This window comes from Crocodylus siamensis, chromosome 6, assembly GCF_052110815.1.
Source record: "Crocodylus siamensis isolate JL-2025a chromosome 6, ASM5211081v1, whole genome shotgun sequence".
In the NCBI taxonomy this organism is placed as follows: Eukaryota; Metazoa; Chordata; order Crocodylia; family Crocodylidae; genus Crocodylus; species Crocodylus siamensis.
Window position 1 is genome coordinate 46,182,928 of NC_143400.1, and position 24,126 is coordinate 46,207,053.

Here is a 24,126-nt window from a genome sequence, read left to right on the forward strand (position 1 = left end):
GGCAGCAGAGAAATTCCATACAACTCTGCAAAATAATCTAAAGAAAACAGAAAATTCTGAATGCCAAGAAATAGTCCATCTCCTGAGTTTTCAAGAGACTAATATTGCCTGAAAATGACCTATCCAAAGTACGATTTCCAAAGTTCCACCCAGGAAGTGAATACTTCAGCATATTCATTTCTAGATCATCTTCAATGAAGCCACTTTCCCACCTACGCCATTATAAGAAAAGTAAGGGGACAATTCTTTTTGATAGACATTAAAAAACAGTTTTACAGGATGCCCAAACACTGTATCATGTAGCCTTCACCCTCACCTCCTAACACTATAAGGCTGAATTATGATTCTTCTAATCCGGCAAGCTTCAGTGTATAAATTAGGAAATCTATGTTTTACAACTGACACCTGGTTGTGATCCAGAAGTTGGTTTTGAACTAGAAGCTGGTTCTAAGGAAAGTAATCAAAGGTTTATAGGGTTTTTAGTTTATACATTAGAAACCTGTTCAACATCTTCATTAACAACTTGGACAAGGGGGTGAAAAGCACCCTGTTCAAATTCATGGATGACACTAAGATGGTGGGAGAGGTGGGCATGATAGAAGGGAGGGACAGGCTACAACTAGATCTGGACAGGTTACAGGGGTGGGCAGATGAGACTAGGATGGGATTCAACACTGACAAGTGCAAGGTGCTGCACCTGGGGAGGAAGAACCAGCAGCATACCTACAGACTGGGGAACTCCCTTCTCATCAGTGCAGAGGCAGAAAAGGATCTTAGAGTCATCATTGATGCCAAGATGAACATGGGCCGGGAGTGTGGGGATGCAGTCAGGAAGGCCCAACCGCACCTTGTCATGCATCCACAGATGGATCTCGAGCAGGTCCAAAGAGGTGATCCCCCCCCTCTATGCGGCACTGGTCAGGCCTCAGCTGGAGTACTGTGCCCAGTTCTGGGCACCACACTTCAAGAGGGATGTGGACAACATGGAGAGGGTTCGGAGGAGGGCCACTCGCATCATCAGGGGCAGGCCCTACAAGGAGAGGCTATGGGACCTGAACCTGTTTAGCCTCCACAAGAGAAAGCTGAGAGGGGATCTGGTGGCTGTCTATAAACTTACCAGGGGGGATTAGCTGGGAATGGCAGAGTCCCTGTTCCCCTGGGCACTACCAGGAGTAACTAGGAATAACAGCCACAAGTTGATTAAGAGTAGATTCAGGCTAGATATTAGGAGGCGCTACTTCACAGTCAGGGCAGCTGGGATCTGGAACCAACTTCCAAGAGAAGTGGTGCTGGCTCCTACCCTGAGGTCTTCAAAAGGAGGCTAGATAATCACCTAGCCGGGGTCGTTTGAACCCAGTACTCTTTCCTGCCCATGGCAGGGGTTCGGACTTAATGATCTTCTCAGGTCCCTTCTGACCCTACCAACTATGAAACTGCAGGGATCAATTCTGATCAATACCTACATTATAAAATGAAAATGTATCATCCATTCCTATCATAGCTAATCATATGAACATATGTCTCCTAGTGTCCTGGAATCTTTCTTTCACTCAAAAATTTGTGCACCATGAAGAGGAATGAATAGGTTCTGAGTCAGAATAAAACTCCACTCCCTGTCCATATTTAGATGGATGGCATGTTTTTCTTCTGTTCTGAATGTTAGGATGCTCTGTTACTACACTAGAAAATACTGCCCATATCAAGTGTTGGGGAAACTTTTGTAAGGCTTCAAAAATCATGACTTCTATTTAATTGAAAGGGCATATTCTGTCACTAAGAAAATAACTTCTTTTCTTCTCCACAAACACACATTATTTAAAAAAAATGTAAGTGACTGAAATGCAAAATATGTACACGTGTGTCACTACTGATACTCACCCCAGATACTTAGGAACAGTGCTGAGAACAGAGTGTAGAGGATTCATTACACTGGTTCTGTATGCTAGGGTAAAACAGAGATGCACCTGGAAGCCTGAGCATCCTGAATTGCAAAATTACACAAGGCAGTACCAGTGGCTGCTGCTTCAGTGAGGGATTGACTGAGGATGGGGTCCACAGCTCAGGAGAGCGGTAATTGCCTGAAAAGAACAAAAACACAGGATACACTGATGGCATTGATCTGTAAGATGTTACCAAGTCCCCAGAAAAGTATATAAAGGTTACTGGGCTACCATAAAACACACCTATTTGGCTGAACCAAAAAGTTTGCATTGCAAGCCATGACAGCCTTTTAGCATGCATGGATAATGTTCTGGCCTGAGCAAGTCCCAGAGCAATGGGAAGAAAATTCCTGTCATGGCTACACAGCTCACCACTGTAGAGCACCTAAAGCTGAAGGAAAGAAGGAAGGGTCATTCAATTAGATTTGTGGCCAAGGTGCAAGACGATCTTATAGGTCATTTTGATTCTTTTTAAGTCAGGTTCCTAGATAATCCTGGAAATCTGAAGCTGAAATGCTTTTTCATGAGGCCGATACTCTGTGCCCATGGAAAAGAGAACAGGCTGACTTGGTTGGTGAGTGACCACTTACATGAAGAGGCAACACATATTTGCTAATGGTTGATTCTTTCTCCTCCCAGGTCAAAGCCTCTTACACAAAACAGCTCTGAGAACAACTCAGTAACTAACATGTGTCCTCAGTAGATGGGGATTACTGAATGTTACAGCCTGAGACATGGGTGGTAATGTCACTGGTGAAAGGGACCTGTGCACTAGGAATTGATCAGCAATTTCTGTAATGGTAAAGACACCTAATCTAGAAGTATTACCAGCTGTACCGTAGTGTGTCACAAAAGTGCATTAGTGGAGTTAATGCTACAGAAAGCACCTGGGATGAGAATGTTCCTTCAGGTGTCCTGTGCATCTCTGCAAGGGAGAGCCATTTAAATTTTGCCCCATATAAGAATGTGCCCGGTTTCCCAGCATCCTTTTAGGAATCAGTAAGACACTCTTTATCTGGTTACCTGGCCTCTGTTTGCCTGCTAGAACAATGCCTACAACATGTGGAATCCTGATCCTGTCCTGTGAAGTGTCTGTTGCCCAACCCTGCTTGGTGTCATCTGCAGATGTATTTAGTGTATATGGCTCAAGTAACTTGGAAAACTCTTAGTGAGTTCCTTGAAGTGGGATTCAAAAGAGACTAAGAATTTTACAAGTATTAAAGCTCTAATCAAAGGCTATTGAAATGATCAGCAATTTCTCTATTGGCTCCAATATATGTTATATCAAGACCTGTATCTTTGGTGTGAAAGTAAATACAAATGTGTGTGAGATAGCGGGAGGGAGGACATGTAGGAGTAGCATTCCTGCATTTTGCAGGCAGTTGGATCAAACAACTTTTGAGGTTCCTCCCAATCCTGTGAGCATATCACATGCCCATCTTGATTAAGTGGAAATTTTATGAAGGCCATTTTCTGTTAGAGACTGATGGAATGGAGAAGCTTTCATCCAGCTCTTTTCAAAGTTCAGCCTCTAAAAATCATTTGTACTATTATCATCAATCCTGTAAATCTGACAGATCTCAGACTAAAGGGACTGAGGATGCACTAAGGAGACATAATTCAATATTGGAATCCACATCATGTCCAACAAGAGATCATTAGGATTATTCTAATGTTATCATGAGAGCTTGATTTATTCTGAATTGGGTTTTTTTCTTAACTTACATTTTAATCTAACGTGAAATATTTATTCTTTGACACATTTAAAATGCTATCATATAATTATATTTCTTTTTCTGTCTGAGATTACATTTTTGACACACCTATATTCTTAAAAAACTGTCATACCTTTGTAAGAGTTATTTATCCTGTATCACATTTTACATGATTAAAATGTTCTGAGTCTAAGAAACTGGTTTAAGAAAATAGAAATTGAAGAATGAATATTTTCATGCAGATAGAATACATCTGTGGGTTTTGTATGCGCTTGTCTATATAGATATTTAAATAATTTATTTAATTTAGTGATCTTCTCTGAGTCCTGAGGTATGGGTTAAAATTGAAAAAAAAATTTAAAAGATAAAGACATTATATAATATGTCCAAATGTCCAAATGCCTATGATATATTTTAATATTGATTATATTTTGGTATAACAAAAAATAATCTAAAGATGCTGTAGCACAAAGAGCTATTCAGAATATTATTTTTATGGAACAGGTTTGATTATAGGATTTACATTCATGGGTGGTCAAATTAGTTGTATTTCTCTAGCTATCCATCTGTTTACATACCTATCCAGTGACCCATCCTGAATCTGGTATTATATTATTTGAAGAAAAGAAGAGAAAAATGGTTCTTTACCTTACAAAAGTGAAGAAAAGCTGGATTATTTAATGTGATCCCTTCCCTCTTCATTCTGGGAATCAAAGAATTGCTTCTGTAGTCAATCTACTCTCATTTCAGATGCATCATTTCTCCCAGCTGAGAGACCTACATATTCCCAGAAAGAAGCTGTTGTTCTTCACCCAGGCTTTTGTTCTTTTGTATGTTAGAGGCATTACATCATGTCAGGCTCTCCCTGGAATCACTATTTATCCTTCCCTTGACAAAGTGATAATACTCCAGACACTTCTGTAGGTGGGAATGTCAAATAATTATTGTACAGGCTAAGCCACGATTTGTACGAAGTACACACCCTCAAACAAACCCAACAAACAAACAAAAACACTGAAAAAAAAGAGACTTGCTCAGGAAGGACAGTGGGAGAACTAACAAAGGCAAGGCATGAATACATTTTAACATACAAACATGCTTAATTTAATTAAATCTGAGACTAATTCACTGTTTTGGAAAGAACATTCCAAATAATCAGAAAATACTGCTGGGTGTGTACAACTGTACATGTGAATCTCTGTATGGTACAAAACACTTCATTTTAAAGGAGGATCTAAAGTCTCATCCCAAATGAAGAACTTTGTCTTGTGCTGGAGGTAATGCTACTGAGGTGCTCCACAGACAGGGGTCTAGAAAGAAGGTATCCAAGCTGACTTCGAGGCCTCTTGACCACTATCCTCCAGAGGCTCACAGGAACAGCTGAGTGGCAACATCACAGCAGGCACTTAGAACACGTTTTGGTCTGCTTGATTGTATTGAAGTCAGCAGATCCTAACAAACTCCATCTCTGGATGCTGAAAAGTTGGAGAGGAAGGATTTCAGAGTCCTTGGCAATCATATTTCCAAAGTTGTGGGGGGCAGACAAGGTTCCAGATGTCTAGAAAAGGGCTGACATAGTGCCCGCCTTAGAAAAGGCAACAATCCAGAAATGACTTCAAGGGCTCTCTCCACACACAGGCTATTGCTAGTATGGATAACACAAGTGCTATGTCATGATGTAGGGCAAACAGCTTATTAATGGCCTGGATAAATGTCTGGCCTGTGCATACCATTTCGTATGAGAGAGTGCTCCTGAGGTCTGCAGGTCCCTACCTGTTACCCCCTGTACTGGGCCTACATTTTGTGCAATGTCCTCCTCCAAAGACACAAGGCCATGCACACTGCTGCCAGAGATGTCGGGTGATGCAGATGAGTTGTTGGTCTCAGGGTCTGAAGCAAAGTGGAGTAGGAGCAATATTAATTTCCTATGTCCAATTGCACACCAAGATTTGAAAGAGCAGTTGGTTCTTCTTTGTGTCCTGGTGGAAACAAGGTTTCTCCTGATGGCTGAAGTGATGATAAGTCTTTAGTCCACTAGGAGTGAGGTCAGCAAAAACGCAGCTGCCTAGTGAAGTTCCTAACTGTGTGTATGACCAGACCCAGCCAGATCTTAGTGGTTTCACTTATTCTGCTGTGACCATGGATGTAACTGGATGAAGACATGGTTGTGTTTGCACAGTTCTGTAGTTGGCTGCCCAGGGATCTGCCAAAGGAAAAGATGGGTGTGTATTAAAGGGAAGCTGTGATTCAATAGAACTTTGTACGTTTCTTCTGCTGGTTGAAATGACTAGAAGCCATTAGTCTGCTAGGAATGATGTCAGCCAAAGCAGCTGTCACAGGGAAGCTTTTTGATTGTGTGTATGACCACATCCAGTTAGATCTTTGCGGTTCCACTTATTCTGCTCTGACTGTGGGGTCCAATTACATGAAGGCATGGCTGTGTTTGCACAGTTCTGCAGCTAGCAGGCATACTCAGTCTGCACATATACATTGTAGTGCAATGTCATCCACATACACAGCCTATGCAAGATGAGTATTCCCTAGCAAAAAGTGTTAAAAATGCCCTGTATGTGGCTAACAAATGGACACACCATGGCAACAACTTCAGAGTATGTCTTAATGTTCCTCAGATGATTCCAATCCCTGATGCTCCTGTTCTGGGGCCTTAGTCTATTTGCTGCCTCTCCCAAGAGCACTGGATGCAACGACTGCACAGTTGGAATAAAAGGGCCGCCTGCTTGCCTTCCATCCCTCTTCTGGCTTCTGGACCTTCCTCTGGAGAAACCTTGGTGCATTCTCTGAAAAGACTTTCTTTTTTGAATTTTACCCTTCTTCCTGCCCCCATAATGACTGCTTTGACATATACCTGGGGACCCTTTTCTGCTCTTATTATCCTCCTTTGTATTCTTTCTTGCCTCCGATGACACTTCATCTCTGGGCATTGTTGATTGGTCTGATTGTGGCCATCCATCAAACTGTCTATGGTCTGTCCTATTAGCATATTCCTTTTTTTTTCACTAAACCACCACATGAACATATCTTAATTTGGTTATATACAGGAACTCCTAATTTGGTCAGTTTACCAAAACTGGAAATCACAATGACTGTGCAGTTTCATACTGTCCTGGTGCCAATGCTACAGAGCGCCTTATCTCTGTTATGGAACAGTGTTCATGTCTTCAGTTTCCCAGCCTGTGTTTCTGCTGGCTTTAGGCATAGTAGGCCTTGAAGGAAACTTTGTCACAAACAGGCTTTTAGAAATCAGTTAACTCTTACCATTTTTCAGGACCAGTTTCTAATGCAATGTCTACTTTTCCTACAAGCCAATTCCCAAAAGCAAACCTCTAACTATCATTTTCTAGCTATCATTCCCTGTCCCTCAGCATGTCAAAATATTGTGGGCGACATGTTGAAATTGCAGCCTGGACATGTTCCCATCATTACCATGTGGCCACCTCTCCCCTGCTGCCATATTCAAAAGCTCCATGAGGATGGATTGGGGATGGGTCATATTCCCTCCCCACTTACATGTGTGGTTCAGGCCTGGGTTATGCCCCCTCTCACACAATATGGTGAAATCGGGGCCAGGCCATGCATCCTTCACACAATCTGTCTGGATAGGGTAGGCCCCCTCCCCTTCTCTTACAGCATTCAGTAAGTCCTTGGTTGCTCCCTGACGCCCTAGTATGTCCGCATCAGGCCTGGCCTTCCCCTCCCCCTCCACCCCCAAGTGCTGAATCAACCTAATAAGTCCAGATCTGGACTGGTGATGGACTGAGCACCTTTCATCCATCCTGTGGAAGAAAAGGTTGGTTCCACTTTAGATGAAGGGAACCTGGGTTCCAGGACCTCCAGCTTCCCATAGGAGTAACCTAGCTATTGAGCTTTGGAGGCAAAACACATGTGTATGCTCCTGAGGCTAAGTTTGTATTTGGTAGTCATTGTTTTTGGCCAACTCTATTTCCAGGAGTCTTAAGACTGCTATACATTTGCAAGGAGTGTGTGTTATATGCTTTGGCAGGTAGTGAGCATGCTCAGTCTGTGCATATACTTCATAGGGCAATTTTACCTATGTCCACAGGGCTCTACATCCAAGAACTGGACTGTCTAGGCAAAAAGTGCCAACAATGCCCTGTACATGGCCAAAACATGGACACAAAAAGAACTAATAAACACCAGAATGTCACTCCAATTATCTTGTGAGAAAGTCAAAAGAAATCTTGTGACTGAGCTAAGAAGAATATGTAGAATTCTGTCATCCCCTAGTTCTACCTGAACACGAAGCAGTCCATGCTTTCTAATCACAGTGTGTTGGTATTTGTCCTGAAAGCTGGGACTTCTGAAGGACACTAAATTAGTTAGACATAAAATATCCAACAAGATTTGAGATCAACACTCCTAGAGTTGGGTTAAAATAGAAGTTCAAATTTATTAGTTAAAGCTACAAAAAAGTAAGGAAATAACAGACAGGAGATTCAGCATGCCTGCCATTGATCTCTTTTCAATTTATAATGGATAGTCAGGCACTTTCATTATACCAGTTTTATTTATGGGACTCTCAACACAATATTCGACAACTCAACTTCCTAAATTGCCTGATTTGTTCTGCTGTATAATCCCCATGTTTACACAGGGAAAACAAGGTACAGCCAGACAAAAGTTATATATTATTCCTGGCAAAGCAGTTACATGAATTGGAATGTCCTAGCTGTCACTGTTTATTCCCAAATACTCCATTATAGTAATTCTGTCGTTCATTCACAAGGGCACAGTGTAAACTGGCACAGGTTCAGATTTGAATGACGTGAAACATATTTACAAATGAACTATTAGTCAGTGAGATAGAGATAGATTAAGGTTATTCTAGACTCTGTTCAAGTGAGTTTTGGATATTTTTCTGGACAAGCTAAACTATTTGAGGGCTAGGATACAAATGTGTGAAAAATGAGTCAGAGGTGAGGTTTTTACTATATCAGCCACTCCTTGATATCTGCTCATGCACACGACCACTCTGTGCAACTTAATGGGAGATCGACATCCCTGCCTAACTGTAGGAAGCCTCCAGTTGAATAAAATGGATTGTTTACTGGATTAAAGCACACAGAGTTCATATGGCAAAATCCATTCCATATTTTTTTGGGGAGCAATTTTAAAATGAGCATCTTGGTGTCAGGACAGTATATTAATTTGCACAGGGTACAAAATGTATCAAATTCTTCTAAAGTTTCTCTTTTTTCTCCAATTCCCCCAAATCCCTGTGCCAGGACCAATACATTTTCAACAGCTTGGATACCTGTTATGTCCAATTTTGTTTAACCTGCTAATAGAGTTCAGGAATGGTTGCATTCTTCTCCAATTCAGAAGCATGCAGACAACTTTCCTTACAACCTCCTTTACTTCCTTGTTTCTCAGACTGTAAATGAGGGGGTTGGCCAATGGAGTCAGCACAGTGTAGGAAAGAGAGAATATTTTGTTCAGTGCTGTTAGGGTATTGGATGTTGGGGACATATAGACTATAGTTATGGACCCATAAAATATGATCACCACAATAATATGAGAGGAACAGGCGGAAAAGGCCTTTTGTCTCCCAGTAGTGGAAGGGATTCTCATTATGGTGTTGATAATCCAAACATAGGACATGAGAGTCAAAAGGAATGGAGGCAAGAGGATTATACATTCAAAACTGAAAACTTCAATTTCAATCTCATAGGTGTCACTGCAGGAGAGTTTAATGACTGGGACATAGTCACAAAAGAAATGGTCAACTTGATTGGGTCCAAAGAAGGTTAGTTGTAAGAGGAAGAGATACGCAATGGTGACAACTATAAATCTACTGATCCATGAACAGCTGCAAGGGTAAAACAAAATCAGTCATAAGGGCTGAATAATGCAAAGGTTTAAATATGGCTAAGTATCTATAATAAGACATCATGGATAAGAGACAACAGTCTGTAACTAACAACATAACAAAGAAAAAGAATTGGATGACGCATCCAGAGAATGAAGTGGTTCTGTCTCCAGTGAGGAGGCTGGCCAGCATCCTGGGCAGGATGGTGCAGGTATAGCAGGTCTCCAAGCAGGACAAGTTCCCCAGGAAGAAGTACATGGGGGTGTGCAGATGCTCAACAGCTATGATAAGCACAATGATGAGGACATTCCCAGCCATGGTTGCAATGTAGAATATGAGAACGAGGATGAAGAGAAGGATTTGCGACTCTGGAAGAATTTGAATTCCCGGGAGGATAAATTCGGTGACAGAACTTTGATTTCTTACCTCTGCACAGAGAAATTCAATACAGCCCTGAAAAATAATCTGAAACAAACAGACACTTTTGAAAGCCATGGAATCAGTCCATCTCTTAAGTTTTCAAATGACTAATTTTTCCTGAAAATTACTTATTCAGGTAGGTGGTTCAATGTTTCAACTAAGAAGTGAACAGCACAGTATATTCATTTTTAGGCCCCCTTCATTTAAGTTATTGCCCTACCTATGCCATTACGAGAAAAGAAAAGGCAAAGTTCTTTGATAGTGTCATGGGTTATAGGGTTTAAATCCTTTCTTGCTTGTTGACTTACTCCCTTGTGACTTCAGAGTGAGACCCCAAAATGGAATCACCAGCCCATCCTGTCAATTGTTCCCATTCTCCTGCCACATCTTGTTGTTTTTACTGGGAGACAGTCCATGCTGGTTTTTCATGGGATCTTTCTATTGTTGTATATGAATCTTATAGGGTTAAAGCAAGGCTTTGTAATGCTAAAAGTGAGGCCATTTCTTTGTCCTTTCACCTCCATTTCATAAAAGCGGACACAGCACTTACGAGACGGCATGGAGAGAAAAGGGGAGCTGTGTGACGGTTACTGTGTGTGAGTTACTGGTAAGATACGAAACTAGCTGAATCCAGTCAACAGGGGAGTCTTGTCAACAGGAGAACCTTGAAAGTCGGACATGATTTGTTTTTTTTAGATAAAGAAACATCTTCAGACAAAATATAGGGGGCATGTAATTCACAAGAGTTAAACTTCTGTGTTCACGCCCACAGTGCCACTTGTTTGGACAGAATAGTGATTTAGTTAATAAATGATTGAGTATTTTTATGAGCATGACCTAATCATGAACTAACGCTTATGCACTTAGAAAGTATAAAAAAGTATTATAAGTAGCAGAGGGAGTCCCTCTCCGGAGGCACCTTGCTTGAGGGAATAAAGATTCTGTATCTGACTTTGAATACTTGCTCTGCATGATCATTGCCCCAGCCTAGAGTGAACTGCACGTGGCTTTAAGAGTGTAATTCATAACACTATGCTGATTTCTTCATAGCGTTTCAACCTCCTCTATACCCCACTATCTCCACATCACTGGCCTGAATGGGCATCATTGTTAGGAGGCTCTCCCTTTATGGATGATCTCTTCTTATCCATTCCTCTCATGGGCAGAGGAGAGTTGCTCCCATTTCTTCTTAAGTTGCCCAAGATCTTGGCCCCATGTCCTCATGAGTGCGCTCATCACAGTGCGGCCTTAACAATGTTCATTAAACATTAACTGAAAAACTCAACAGAAAGTTCTACCATTCAACCTTTCCTGAGATAAGCTCTGAGTTAATGTATTCTTATCCCATGCTGCGGTGTAGGGTTTTGCCTGTTAGGGGGAATCATTCCCCTTAGCCAGTCTGCCTCCCCTCTCTGGTCATCCACTGGACTCCTCCAGGTCTCATGCCATCCATCCTTGTGTTGCCTCCCAGCTCCTGTCCTCACTCAGTCCCAAGAGGTAACTCTGAGTCCCAGTGTTGCCAATTCTGGTCTGGCCTTGAACTCTTCCACTGTTCTCCACTGGAAAGCTCTGTCCCTTTTTGTGGTTCAGTATTTACCAAGGCACACAGTGGTTTCAGCTTCTAGAGCAAGTCACACGTGTCTTCCCAGCCCCATCTCTGCCCCTGCCCCTCCCCTTACCCCTCTCCCTGCCCATGCCCTTCTCTAGGGGGTCTGTTCACTGCCAGCTGTAGCTCTTCCCAGCGGTGTGCTGGCCCTGTCCTTTCACCCCTTTCTCCTGGGGTGTGTCTCCAGCTTTGCCCTCCTGTGAGCTGCTCCACTCTGCTTCCCAGCTCCCCACCTTCTCTCAAGGCTTCTTGCTGCTTCTCCCCCTATCCTCCTCCCTTGCCCTTCCTGTTGCTTGTTCTCTGGCCATGCCCCCCTTTCCCCCTGACCCAGGGGGTCAGGCAGCTACAAAACTACTGTGTTGGGGCCTGTCATGCTAGTGCCTTTCCATCTGCTGGGGGAGGAGACAGAAGGGAAACCCCCATTTGTTGTCTCTTCCCCTCTCACACATCCCCCACCTCAAGACACCATTAGGCACTCTTGACTGATTACCTGGGTCCATGGAGGCAGATGAGGGTGTGAGCAGGGAAGATGCCAAACCAGGTGTGGGAATATCTCTTGAATGGCAACAAGATAAGTAGTCAGCCTCTGTGTTAATCTTGCCTGTATGTATTCTATATTAAATTGAAAGGGTTGTAATGACCAGGCCCAATGGATGAGGAGGGTATTATTTGGTCGGGAGGATTTGAGCCATTTTAAAGGGGCGTGGTTGGTGATGACCATGAAAGCTTGACCTAGCAAGTAGCCATGGAGATACTGAATGCTAGGACTGTGTGAAACGGAAGCATTTCATTTCGACCAACATTTAAACATTTTCACAGAACAGCAGTTCATTTAAACTTTTGTTTCGAGTTGAAACAGCTGTTCCATTTTGTTCCGTTGAAACGTTTTGATGTTTTGACCCTGTTTCAATGTTTTGCCCATAAGATATAATGGGGAAGGTTGAAACAGGATATAACTTTATCATTTAAAGCCAGATTTGGATTAAACTTGCAGGGCTGGTAGCCACTTCTGAGGGCATGATGTATACCAAGCTTTAAGATGATAGGTGTAGGGAGTTTAGAGAAAATGAACCCCAAAATCTTGACAGAAAACTCATGTCATGTGTATGTGTTAAGCTACAGTGGGGTCAAAACTACAAGGATGGTAGGCCCTGGTTAGGCCAAAAAGCCTCCCAGATTTCAAGGTGATAGGTGCAGGGGTTTGGGGGGAACTGCACCTCAAGCTGCTGACAGGCAAAACTCGCAATATAGATGACCCTGTGTGTGTTAAGGCACAGTGGGCTGAAAAATGCAGGGGTGGTAGCTCCTGCTGAGGCCACAAAGCCTGCCAAATTTCAAGGAGATAAGTTCAGGGGTTTGGGGGAAACTGCACCTCAAGCTGTGGACAAGCAAAACTTGTGACATGGGTGCTTGTGCAACTGTGTTTATTTTGGGGCACTGGGGAGGAAGGGATGACTACTGCAGGCCTGGCTGCTAAGCTGCTGTTTTACCAGTTACCAATTAATCATGATTCACTCAGGGACCAGCTCAATACACAGTACCTAGCTACTACATAATGACTCAACGAGCATGAGTTAACACCTACAAAACCATGACTAAGGAAAGGAAATAATCAATATTAGACAATCAACTGCCCCAAGACAAACACAGTTGCACAAGCACCCATGTCATTTGTTTTGCCTGTCAGCAGCTAGAGGTGCAGGACCCCAGAACCCCCTTGCACCTATCTCCTTAAAAGCTGGCAAGCTTCATGGCTGCAGCAGGGGCTAGCAGGCCTGCAGCTTTCACCCCATTGCACCTTAACACACACAGTGTCACCCATGTTACAAATTTTGCTTGTCTTCAGCTTGACGTGCAGTTTCCCTCAAACCCCTTCACTTATCTCCTTGAAACTTGGCAGGTGTCGTGGCCCCCACAGGGGCTAGCACGCCTGCAGTTTTCACCCTGCTGTGGCTTAACACATACACATGACATGAGTTTTGCTTTTAGGATTTTGGGGTGCAGTTTCTCTGAACTCCCTGCACGTATCTTCTTGAAACTTGGCATACTTTATGATCTTAGAAGAGGCTACCATTTCTGCAAGTTTTGTCCAAATCTGGCCAGAAATTACAAAGTTATAGGCTGTTTCAACCTTCCCCATTATAGCCTATGGGCGAAATGTCGAAACAGCGTTGAAACGGCGAAACATTTTGAGTTGCCTTGTTTTGTTTTGAGGCTGTTTCGACAATATCTGTTTCATTTTGATTTTGCTCTTTTGACCTTGAAACAGGTCAAAACAGTGTCAAAACAAAACTGGTGGCAAAATTTTGCACGGCACTGCTGGATACCCCAATTTGGCACTAAACATTTGCATTCAATTGTGGCATACCTTCGTTCCTGGGGTGTGAGTTTTTTGGTCACATATGCCACTGGTTGCTCCATGCCCCCAACTGTTTGAGAAAGCATGGTTCTTAGATCTTGGCCTGAAGCACCGACCTGAAGGACAAAGGGCCGTGAAAAGTCTGGGGTATGTAACAACACGTCTTCACACAGGGCCTGTTTGGCTTGTTTAAAAGCCATCACTTGCTTTTCCCTCAATTTGATGAGGCCATTACCCTTTCCTCTGAGTAGATTTTTGAGGGGAACAGTGAGTCCTGCCAAGTGGGTGATGAAATGCCTATAATAACTAGAAAGGCCTAGCCCTCTTTTTTTTTTTTTTTATTCAGGAACTTCATAATTCTGGAGCCACTTTTTCTGCCAATGGCTTGATTCTGCCTTGGCCTATTAGGAACCCTAGATATTTGGTTTCTGCTTGGCCTCATGCACATTTCTGTCTGTTGCAGCTCTTGTAGGACTGCTCGCACTGCTTTAAGGTTTTGTGTACACCCAAGTGTTTGTTTACACCACAATATCATTGATGTAGGCTGCTGCATACTGCTGGTGTGGGGCTAACACCCGATTCATTAATCTCTGAAAGGTTGTTGCTTCCCCACTGAGGCTGAATGGCATCCTAGGGAACTCATGAAGTCCCCACGGGGTTCCAAAAGCTGTTTTTGCCTGGTCTTTTTGGCATAAAGGAATTTGCCAATACCCCTTAGCTAAGTAAAATGTTGAAGTATACCTGGCTTGTCCTATTCTCTCTAGCAAATCTCCTACTTGGGGCATAGGGAAGGCATCACATTATGTGATCGCATTTAGTTTTTGAAAATTGATACAGAGCCTCAAAGTTCCATTGGCTTTTGGGACCATTACTATCGAGCTTCACCAAGGGCCTCTAGATTACCGAATAATACCTTGTTCTAATATTTTCTTGATTTCTTTTTTTACTAGTGGGTACTGATGATAGGGTATCCTCCACCATCTCTCGCTAACTATAGCCCCTTCTAAAGATGAAATTCGCAATGCAAATGTTTATGGAAAGAAGAAAATGGGTAAATCTCGCATGGCTTATATTTGGCTGCACTGTAACATAAATAATGAAGTCTATATTTTAATAAGGACAGCTGACAACATTAATCGCATTCATAGTCTTCTTTGTGTTTCCAAGAGTTGTGCTGTAAAAGTTGGTTCTAAGAATGGCAGTAAAAGGTTTATACAGTTTTCAGTTGAGAGTGTAAGGATTCAAATTTTTATCTGGAGTTTCTGAAATATAAAATGAAAATGTATCCATTTCTATCATTGCTAATCATTTGAGCTTATTCAGGTCTTTTAGTGTCCAGGAATCTTTCTGATTCAAGAATCAGTACATCATGAAGAATAATGAATAGATTCTGAGTCAGAATATAATCCCACTCTCTTCCCATAGGCAGATGGACAGCACTATTTTCTTCTGTTCTGAGTATTTGGATGCTCTGCTACTACATTAGAAAAAACATCCCATCACAGATACTGGGAAAACATTTGTCAAGCTCCAAAAATCATGACTTTGGTTGAATTGAAAGGGCCTTTTCTGTAACAAAAGAAATAACTTTCTTTCCTCCCTATAAACATGTTATTTTAAAGAAATGTAAGCGGCTGAGATGCAAAATATGTACGTGTGCTTCATTTCTGAAGTTCACTCCAGGTACTTAGAACAATGCTGAGAATTGAATGTAGAACATTCATTTAATAGATTTCATAGATTTCATAGACATTAGGGCTGGAAGGGACCTCGGGAGATCATCGAATCCAGCCCCCTGCCCAAAGGGCAGGAAGTCAGCTGGGGTCATAGGATCCCAGCAAGATAAGCATCCAATTTACTCTTGAAGGTACTTAACACTAGCGTGAAAGACAGAGATGCTATGGGACCCTTGAGTGTCCTGACTGGCAATGTCACACAGGACCGTATCCATGGCATTAATGGGGTGGGGTGGGGTCGGGGGGACTGACAATGGGGTCATCTGTGACAGTTCACCCCCTGGTTCCATCCCACAGGATACAGGTAATTATGCCAAAAGTACAAAATCACATGATACACTGATGGCATTGACCTGTAGGGTCTTACCAAGTACCAAGCTAAAGTAAAAACAAAACAAAACAAAAAAACGCCAACATTTACTGGGGTATTTTGAAACACAACTATTTGATTGGGCCAAAAAGTTTTCTGTGCAACCCACAACAGCCCTCTTGCATGCATGGATAACAATCTAGTCAGGGTAATTCCCAGGGCAATGAGAAATTCATTCTAGCTGTGAGTAAACAGCCCACCACTGTAGAGCACCCAAAGCTGAAGGAAAGACAAAAGGGTTGGCAGATTAGATTTGTGGCCAAAGGAGAAGGGCATTTCTAATGATAATTTTGTTTCTTTTTAAGTTGGGGCTTAACATAACAATAGAAATGTGAAGCAGAAATGGCCTTTCATGAGGCAAACCCTTTGGGTCTGTGGCAAAAAAACAGGAAGACTCCACTGGTGAGCTACATGTACATCAAGAGGCCACAAAAATTTGCTAGTGGTTGATTCTTTCTCCTTCTGGATTGAAGCCTTTCCCGCAAAACAACTCAGTAACTAACATGTGTTCTCAGTAGGTGGGGATTACTGATGTTTAGAGACTCAGACAATTTAATTGGAAATGCAGTGAAAGAGGTCAGAGTTCTAGGAACTGATCATCAATATATTTCACATAAAGACACCTAAGCTAGAAATATTACAAATAGAACCATAATCTGTCACAGAAGTTCATTAGTGGAGTTTATGCTCAAGGAACTACCTGTGATATGAGAGTTCATTTAGTTCTCCTGTGCAAGGGAGAGACACTTCACAATTTTACCATATAAAATGGTACTTGATTGCCCAGCATCCTCTTGAGAATCAGTAACAAACTTTTTACTTGTTCACCTGACCTCAGTTGCCCTGTCTGAACAATGCCTACAACATTTGGAATCCTGATTCTTTCCTGTGAAGTGTCTGCTCCCCAGCCCTGTTTGGTATCATTTGCAGATTTATTTAGTGTATATGGCTGAAGTCGCAGGGAAAACTCTTAGTGAGTTGCTTGTAGAGGGATTCAAAAGAGACCCTATAAATTTACAAGTATTAAACCTGTAATCAAAGCCCATTCTAATGATCAGAAATCTTTCCACTGGCCCCAATGTATGTTATATCAAGACCTGTGCCTTTAGTGTGAAAGTAAATAAAATATGTGAGAGACAGAGAGAGGGAGGGAGGACATTTGGGAGTGGCATTGCTGCATTTGTGCAGGCAGTTGTACCAAACAACTTTTGAGGTCCTTTTCAACCCTATGTTTTTTGTCAGTTGTCCAATTTTATTAAGTGGATATTGTAAAGAGGCCATTTTCCTTTAGAAACTGATCAAACAAGCTTTTTTGGCCAGGTCTTTTCAAAATTCAGCCTATCAAAATAATTTGTACTATTATTTTCAGTCCTGTAAATCTGACATGTCTAAAACTTAAATGATTGGTGATGCCCTAAGGAGACATACTTCAATATTGGAATCCACATCATACCCAACAAGAGATTATTTAGGATTATTCTAATGCCTCCATGAGAGCCTGAGTTGCTTTGAGTTGCTGTTTTCTTAACTTAAATTATAACTTAATGTGTCAAATGTATTTCTTTATACACTAAAAATGTTATCATGTAATTATATTTCTTTTACTGCCTGGCATTACATATATATCTTTACATTCCATTATGCTTAATAAATGCTATTTAACCTTATATTTCATCTAAGCATGAATAAAATATTCTGACATTAAGAAACAGGCTTTAAGAAAATAGCATTTGAAGGGTGAATACTTTCATATAATGCTTTTCATAAAATACCTTTGTTTTTCTGAAAGTACTAAATATATTAGTATAAAAATATTCAGGGTCTGATTTAAAATATGCAGCACAAAAGAGCTATTCAGAATATTTCTGTATGGAACAGGTTTCAGTATAGCATTTCCATTCATGAATGGATAAATTAGTTCTGTTTCTCTATCTATCCTTCTTTATACCTGTGGCAGGAAGTCACCTTTGTTTCTCCTCAAAATCTCTGCTCTGTGACAATTTGATTAGGATGGGCCCAGCAGAGGAGATACACCTATACCCTGTCTCTTTAGGTAACCTGAACTGGCTACATTCCTGAGGGAGGGGGGAAACCTGCTCCCTCTGCCTATGGGACTGGTATCACCTACCTGGGTGAGGGGCTTCTACCTGGTGGGCTAGAGTCTGCCCGGCAACTAGTGATGTATTTCAAATTGGTTGGCCAACAGCCAACAGGTGCTGGCCTCCATTGGACCAGGGGAATGAGGTCACAGTGTCTATATAAGTTAAGACTGCCCAGGAGGAGCGGGCAGCAGCCATGTGCGGGACTCAGACTTAGAAAGGAGTTTTACCATCTGAAACTGGCTCTCTCCCCTCTAACTCATGAGCGAGGAATGGCCTGCCCCCAGAGAGGATCTCCAGCAGCCTCGGGATGATGCATGTGAGTAAGCTACTCAAGATCTGGTTAGATATATAGCTGGCAGTAACTCAGATGCATGATCAAAAGGCTACCTCAGCCAGACTGTTTTGCTCTATGGGATTTTTATGATATTACTCTATCTTGTACCCTATTTTCACCCTACCCCTGTAATCAATAAAGTTCTCCTTTGAGACCTGTGTAGGAGACTTCTTGAGGGGTGGGTTTAAATTATGCCTAAGAGGCCCCTTAGGTCTGCAGACTAAGAGGGACTTTCCTTTTTGGCCCCTGACCTGGGGACTATTAGGCCTGTGTTTCCCCGAGGACACAGGGCTGAGAGAGTCCCTTCTTGGGGTGGTGGCAGCACACGTTACCCCTGGACTCTGCAGTGGAGTTCGAGAGCAGGTCTGCCAGGGCTTAGGCACCCCTGGAGAGACACATGGAGTCTGGAAGGTGGAGGGGCTCAGTGACGTGGGTGGCTCAACGCAGAAGCGCCCCCTACTGGCCCCCCACAATACCTACCTCCTCACCAACACATCCTAAATCTGATATGGTATTATTTGCGGACATACAGAGAGAAATGTTGCTTTACTTTACAAAGGTTGGGAAAAGCTTGAATCTGTTGTGGTCCCTTCCATTTTCATTCTGGAAACCAAAAAATTGCTTCTGCAGTCAATCTTCTATCCCGATGTATTTCAGATACATTTCTCCCAGTTGAAAGAACTACCTGTTCTCAGAAAGATGTTGCCATTCTACACCCATTTAATTGTCCATTGTACCTAATTAGCATTACAAATATCTGGCCCTCCTTGGAATTATTATTTATCCTGTCTTTGAGAACGTGGTAATACTCCAGACATTCGTGCTGATGGGCATGTCATATCATTATTGTTCAGGCAAAGCCATAATAATAATAGAACCAAGTAAACAACTGCAAAAAAGGTGGAGGGGGGAGAAGGGGGAGAGAGATGGTAGCTTGAAATATTGGGATGAAATGAATGACAAAGAAAAGGAATGAGGAAAACCATGTACTCTCATTAGGGCTTCTATATTGTCATTGATTATGATGCAATTGTCACCTCAACAATTACCCAAATTCCAGACCCAGTCTACCATCTCCTGAGGGCTGAAATCCCCCATGGACTATTTTTACAATCTCAGACTTGCTCACAAAGCAGAGAGGAAGAACAAAGACAGGGAAGAATTGAATACCTTTTAACATTCAGACATGCTTCATTTAGTTAAATCAGAGACAAATTCACTGCTTTGGCAAAGAACATTCCAAATAATCAACAATAAAGTTGGGTATGGACAACTGTTCATGTCAATTGTTGTACATTCTGCACTAATTTTACATGCTTTATTATGTCACAGGCCCTTCCCAACTGAAGCACTTTGTTTTTTTCTGGAGGGGATGCCACTAAGGTGTTCCACACATAGGGAACTAGAGTGCAGGTAGCCCAGCATCAGTGCCTTCTGTGTATGTGACCCCACCTGGCTTCTGCTTAGTGATTCCTGCCCTGGAAGGAATCGTACAGTTTTAAGCTAAGGATCGTACAGTTTTAAGTTAAGCCAGCACATGCTGGCAGTAGGTCTTGGAGGCCTGAGGTGATGCACAGTGGTGCCAGAACTTCAGTTACAGTGGGGACACCTACATGGAGATCTGTCCTGAGCTAGTCCCATCACTTTAGAACCATGCCCCCAACATAAGTTTGCTGATAACTTCCCAATAGACTGTCATCTGTCACCAAAGTATTAGAAAGTCCATAACCAGATCAGCTGTGTGGGAGGTGAGCTGTGCCATTCAAAACTTGCTGGCACTGCATTTCTTCCAAGGGATCATACCTGGGATTCTTCAGATGAGCTTTCTGATCTGAAATGTAGCCATGACTGGCACCCACCCTCCCATCCTGTGCCCAGATAATTGTAGCTCAGAGTACATCAGCTTCAAGCATTCATTCTCCAGCTTGCATCAGGGCTTATCAGATGCCTGGTGACAGTGTCATGAACCTTGCCTGAACACATTGTGGTTTTCTGGGTGAATTAAGTTCTCTTACGAAGTTGGTGCTCTTGCTCATGTGGAAAGTGTTTGCCTCTGCTAGTACCAGCACAAAACTGGAAGTAGTAAATGTTTCCCCACATGCAACATCTGCCTCTTGAGTACCCAAAATATGTATTCCTCCTGTGGCTCATGAAGTTCTATGATAGACACCCGGAGTAATTCACCTATAATCTCAGTGCCACTCTGTGAGCAGAAATTTCATGTTGGGCATCTCAAGGTATAGTGGGGAGCACTGAAGGATGCTCCTGGGTGATCATGAGCACTTACAACATATGAGACCAGGACAAAGAACTTCCCAGAGGCTTGGCCTGTAAAGGCTCCCTCCAGCCAGCACAACCTAGACATCAAGGCTCTGGAGTATTGCGATCTTGTGAGGAACAACAGGTATAGGCAGAAATGACAATTTTTGCTTGATCTGGCCACAGAAAGCAGCCTACAGCTGTGACCAAACACAAGTGCATGGTTAAAAACAGCTTTAAAATGGCCAACCAGGTGATAATCTGACTCCTCATTGCATGAGGTATCAGATAAAGACATTTCAAAATATCCCAGGTTGCACCCCTCACCATTATGTACAGCGCTGGGTCTACGTAGCTCCGCATGCTGCTGGGCATCCATGCTTGCACCAGGCATGAGTGGCCTGAGCACTCTTGCCTGCTGCTGAAGCACCATGGGGCAAGTGTTAGGGGGTCCCCACCCACCCAATGTCCCTCACACCCCACAAACACCACACACCCACACCCTGCCTCCACAACTACCCATATAGATTCATAGATGCTAGGGTCAGAAGGGACATCAATAGATCATTGAGTCTGACCCCCTGCCCTGGGCAGGAAAGAGTGCTGGTGTCAGATGACCCCAGCCAGATGCCTATCCAGCCTTCTCTTGAAGACCCCCAAGGCAGGAGAGAGTACCACCTCCCTTGGAAGCCCATTCCAAATTTTGGCCACCCTTATCGTGAAGAAGTTTTTCCTGATGGCTAGCCTAAATCTGCTCTCTGTCAGTCTATGACCATTGCTTCTTGTTACCCCAAGAAGTGCCCTGGTGAACAGAGCATCTCCAATTCTTTGCTGTGCCCCTAAAATGAATTTGTAGGCAGCTACAGGATCACCTCTCAGCCTGATCTTGTGGAGGCTGAAGAGGTCTAGGTCCCTTAGTCTCTCCTCACAGGGCTTGACCTGTTAATCCTTAACCATATGAGTGGCCCTGCTCTGGACCCTCTCAAGGTTATCCACATCCTTCTTAAAGTATGGTGCTCAGAACTGGAGGCAGTACACCAACTGTGGTTGGACCAATGCCACATACAGGGGAAGTATCATCTCTTTGGCTCTATTTGTCATGCATCTGCTGATGCATGATAAAGTGTGGTTAGCTTTGCTGCTGATTTTATCACATTGATGGCTCTTGTTCATCTTGGAGTCCACTATGACTCCAAGATCCCTCTTTGCTTCTGTGTTGCTTGCAGAGAGTGTCATTCCCCAGCGAGTAGGTATGCTTGTTATTTTTGTGCCCTAGGTGCAGCACTCTGCACTTGTCCTTGTTGTACTGCATCCTACTGTGTACTGCCCACTTTTCTAACCTGTCCAGGTCTGCCTGCAATCATTCCCTACCCTCTGGAGTGTTCACTTCCCCCCACAATTTAGTATCATCCACAAACTCGGACAGAGTACACTTCATGCCCACATCTAAGTCACTGATGAAGATATTGAAGAGTACTGCAGGACCCCTGCAGGACCCCACTACCCACATGCATCCAGGTCGACACTGAAGGACCCCACTACCAACATGCATCCAGGTTGATACTGACCCATCTACTACCACTCTCTGGGTGAGACCCCCCCGGCCAATTTGCCCTCCATTGGATCATGTAGGCATCTAAGTTACAGCCCCTTAATTTATTTATGAGAATGGGATGAGATACTGTATTGAAGGCCTTCCTAAAATCTAAGAAAATAACATCCACCTCCACTCTTTCATCTAAGTGTTTTGTGACCTGGTCATAAAATTAAACCAGATTAGTCAGGCATGATCCGCCTATTACAAATCCATGCTGGTTGCCCTGCTGCATTATTTTTCTTGCTGTACTCACACAAATATGATCTGTAATAATTTTTTCAAAGACTTTTCCAAGGATGGAGGTGCGACTGACTGGCCTATAATTACTCAGATCCTCCTTCCTCCTCTTCTTGAAAATAGGAACCACATTGGACCTTTTCCAGTCCTCTAGGACCTGACCAGAGAACCATGAGCACTCAAACAGCCATACCAGTGATTCTGCTATGACACCGGCCAATTCCTTCAGTACCCTCAGATGAAGCTCATCCAGGCCTGCTGACTTAAACACATCCAGTCCATCCAAGTGAATCTGCACCAAGTCAACGTTGACAGTTGGTGTGCTGGTGTCCCTCTGATGCCCATCTAAGAACCCATTAGGAGACTTATCTTGACCCCTGTTCATGAACACTGAGGCAAAAAACTCATTGAAGAGCTCAGCCTAGTCCCTCCTGTCTGTCACTAATTGCTCCTGCTTGTTCAGTAGGGGTTCTGTGCTGCTCTGTGCCTTCCATTTACTCCCTACGTACCTAAAAAAAGACTTTTTGTTGTCTTTAATTTATGTTGCCAGGCTTAGCTCCATAGTTGCTTTGACCTTTCTAACTGCCTCCCTGCAAGTGTGGGCCAAGTAGGTATACTCCTCCTTGATAGCTTCACCCTGATTTGACCACTTATATGCCTCTTTTTTAGCCTGTAGGCTCCCCTGGATTTCTCTGTTTAGCCAAGGAAGTTTTTAGGCCTCTTTCCGCCCATTCCCTTGCACTGGGATTGTCTCCCTTTGTACCTGAAGAATAGCTTCCTTGAGGAATGACCACATTTCCTGGACTCCTGTCTCACCAATACTCCTATCCTGCAGTGCTTTGTTGACTAAACTAAGCACGCTGAAGTTATGCTTCCTAAAGTCAAGCACTTCCACCCTACTAGTTATCTTACCCATTCTACACTGTATTGTGAATTCTATTGATTGGTGGTCACTGTCTCCAAGGTGACCACAAATCTGCAGTTCCCCTACCAGGTCATCCCCCGTAGCCAGCACCAAGTCCAGTGGGGCATTCCCCCTAGGGGGACTATATACCTCCTACATTAGGTGAAGGTCCAATACGCAGGTTAAGAACTTATGTGAACGGTTGGATTTGGCTGACTGCTCCTGTCAGCAGATGTCAGAGTAGTTTAGGTCCCCCATGACAACCATGTCTTTAGACCATATAGCCAATGACAGCTGCCTCAAGAATTCCAAGTCTAGCTCTTCCTCTTGATGTGGTGATCTGTAGCAGACCCCACCACTAAGTCCCTTTCTCAATGACCTCCATGTATCCTAACTCACAATACCTCAACTTTCTCCTCCTCTGATCACATTTTGATTAGGTTAGATGCATAATGCTCCTTAACATAGACAGCAAACCCCTGCCCCCCTTTCCTCCCTACTCTGTCCTGTCTGTACAACCTATAGCCTTCAATGCATACTGCCCAGCCTGTTAGCCCCACTAAATCGAAGTTTTTGTCTGCAAGCAGGAGTGCGAGTTCTTCCTGCTTGTTCTCCATGCTCCTAGCATGATGAACAGAGGATAAGGATTTGGTTCTCATGGGTTAATATTGTTATGATCCACCAATAAGATCAGAAGAA

General features: G+C 43.0%; 1 pseudogene; it reads right to left on the reverse strand.

Annotated features, from left to right (window-relative positions):
- Positions 1-8,932: 8,932 nt before the first annotated feature.
- On the reverse strand, positions 8,933-9,998 carry LOC149862601 (olfactory receptor 6C3-like; annotated as a pseudogene).
- Positions 9,999-24,126: the final 14,128 nt, after the last annotated feature.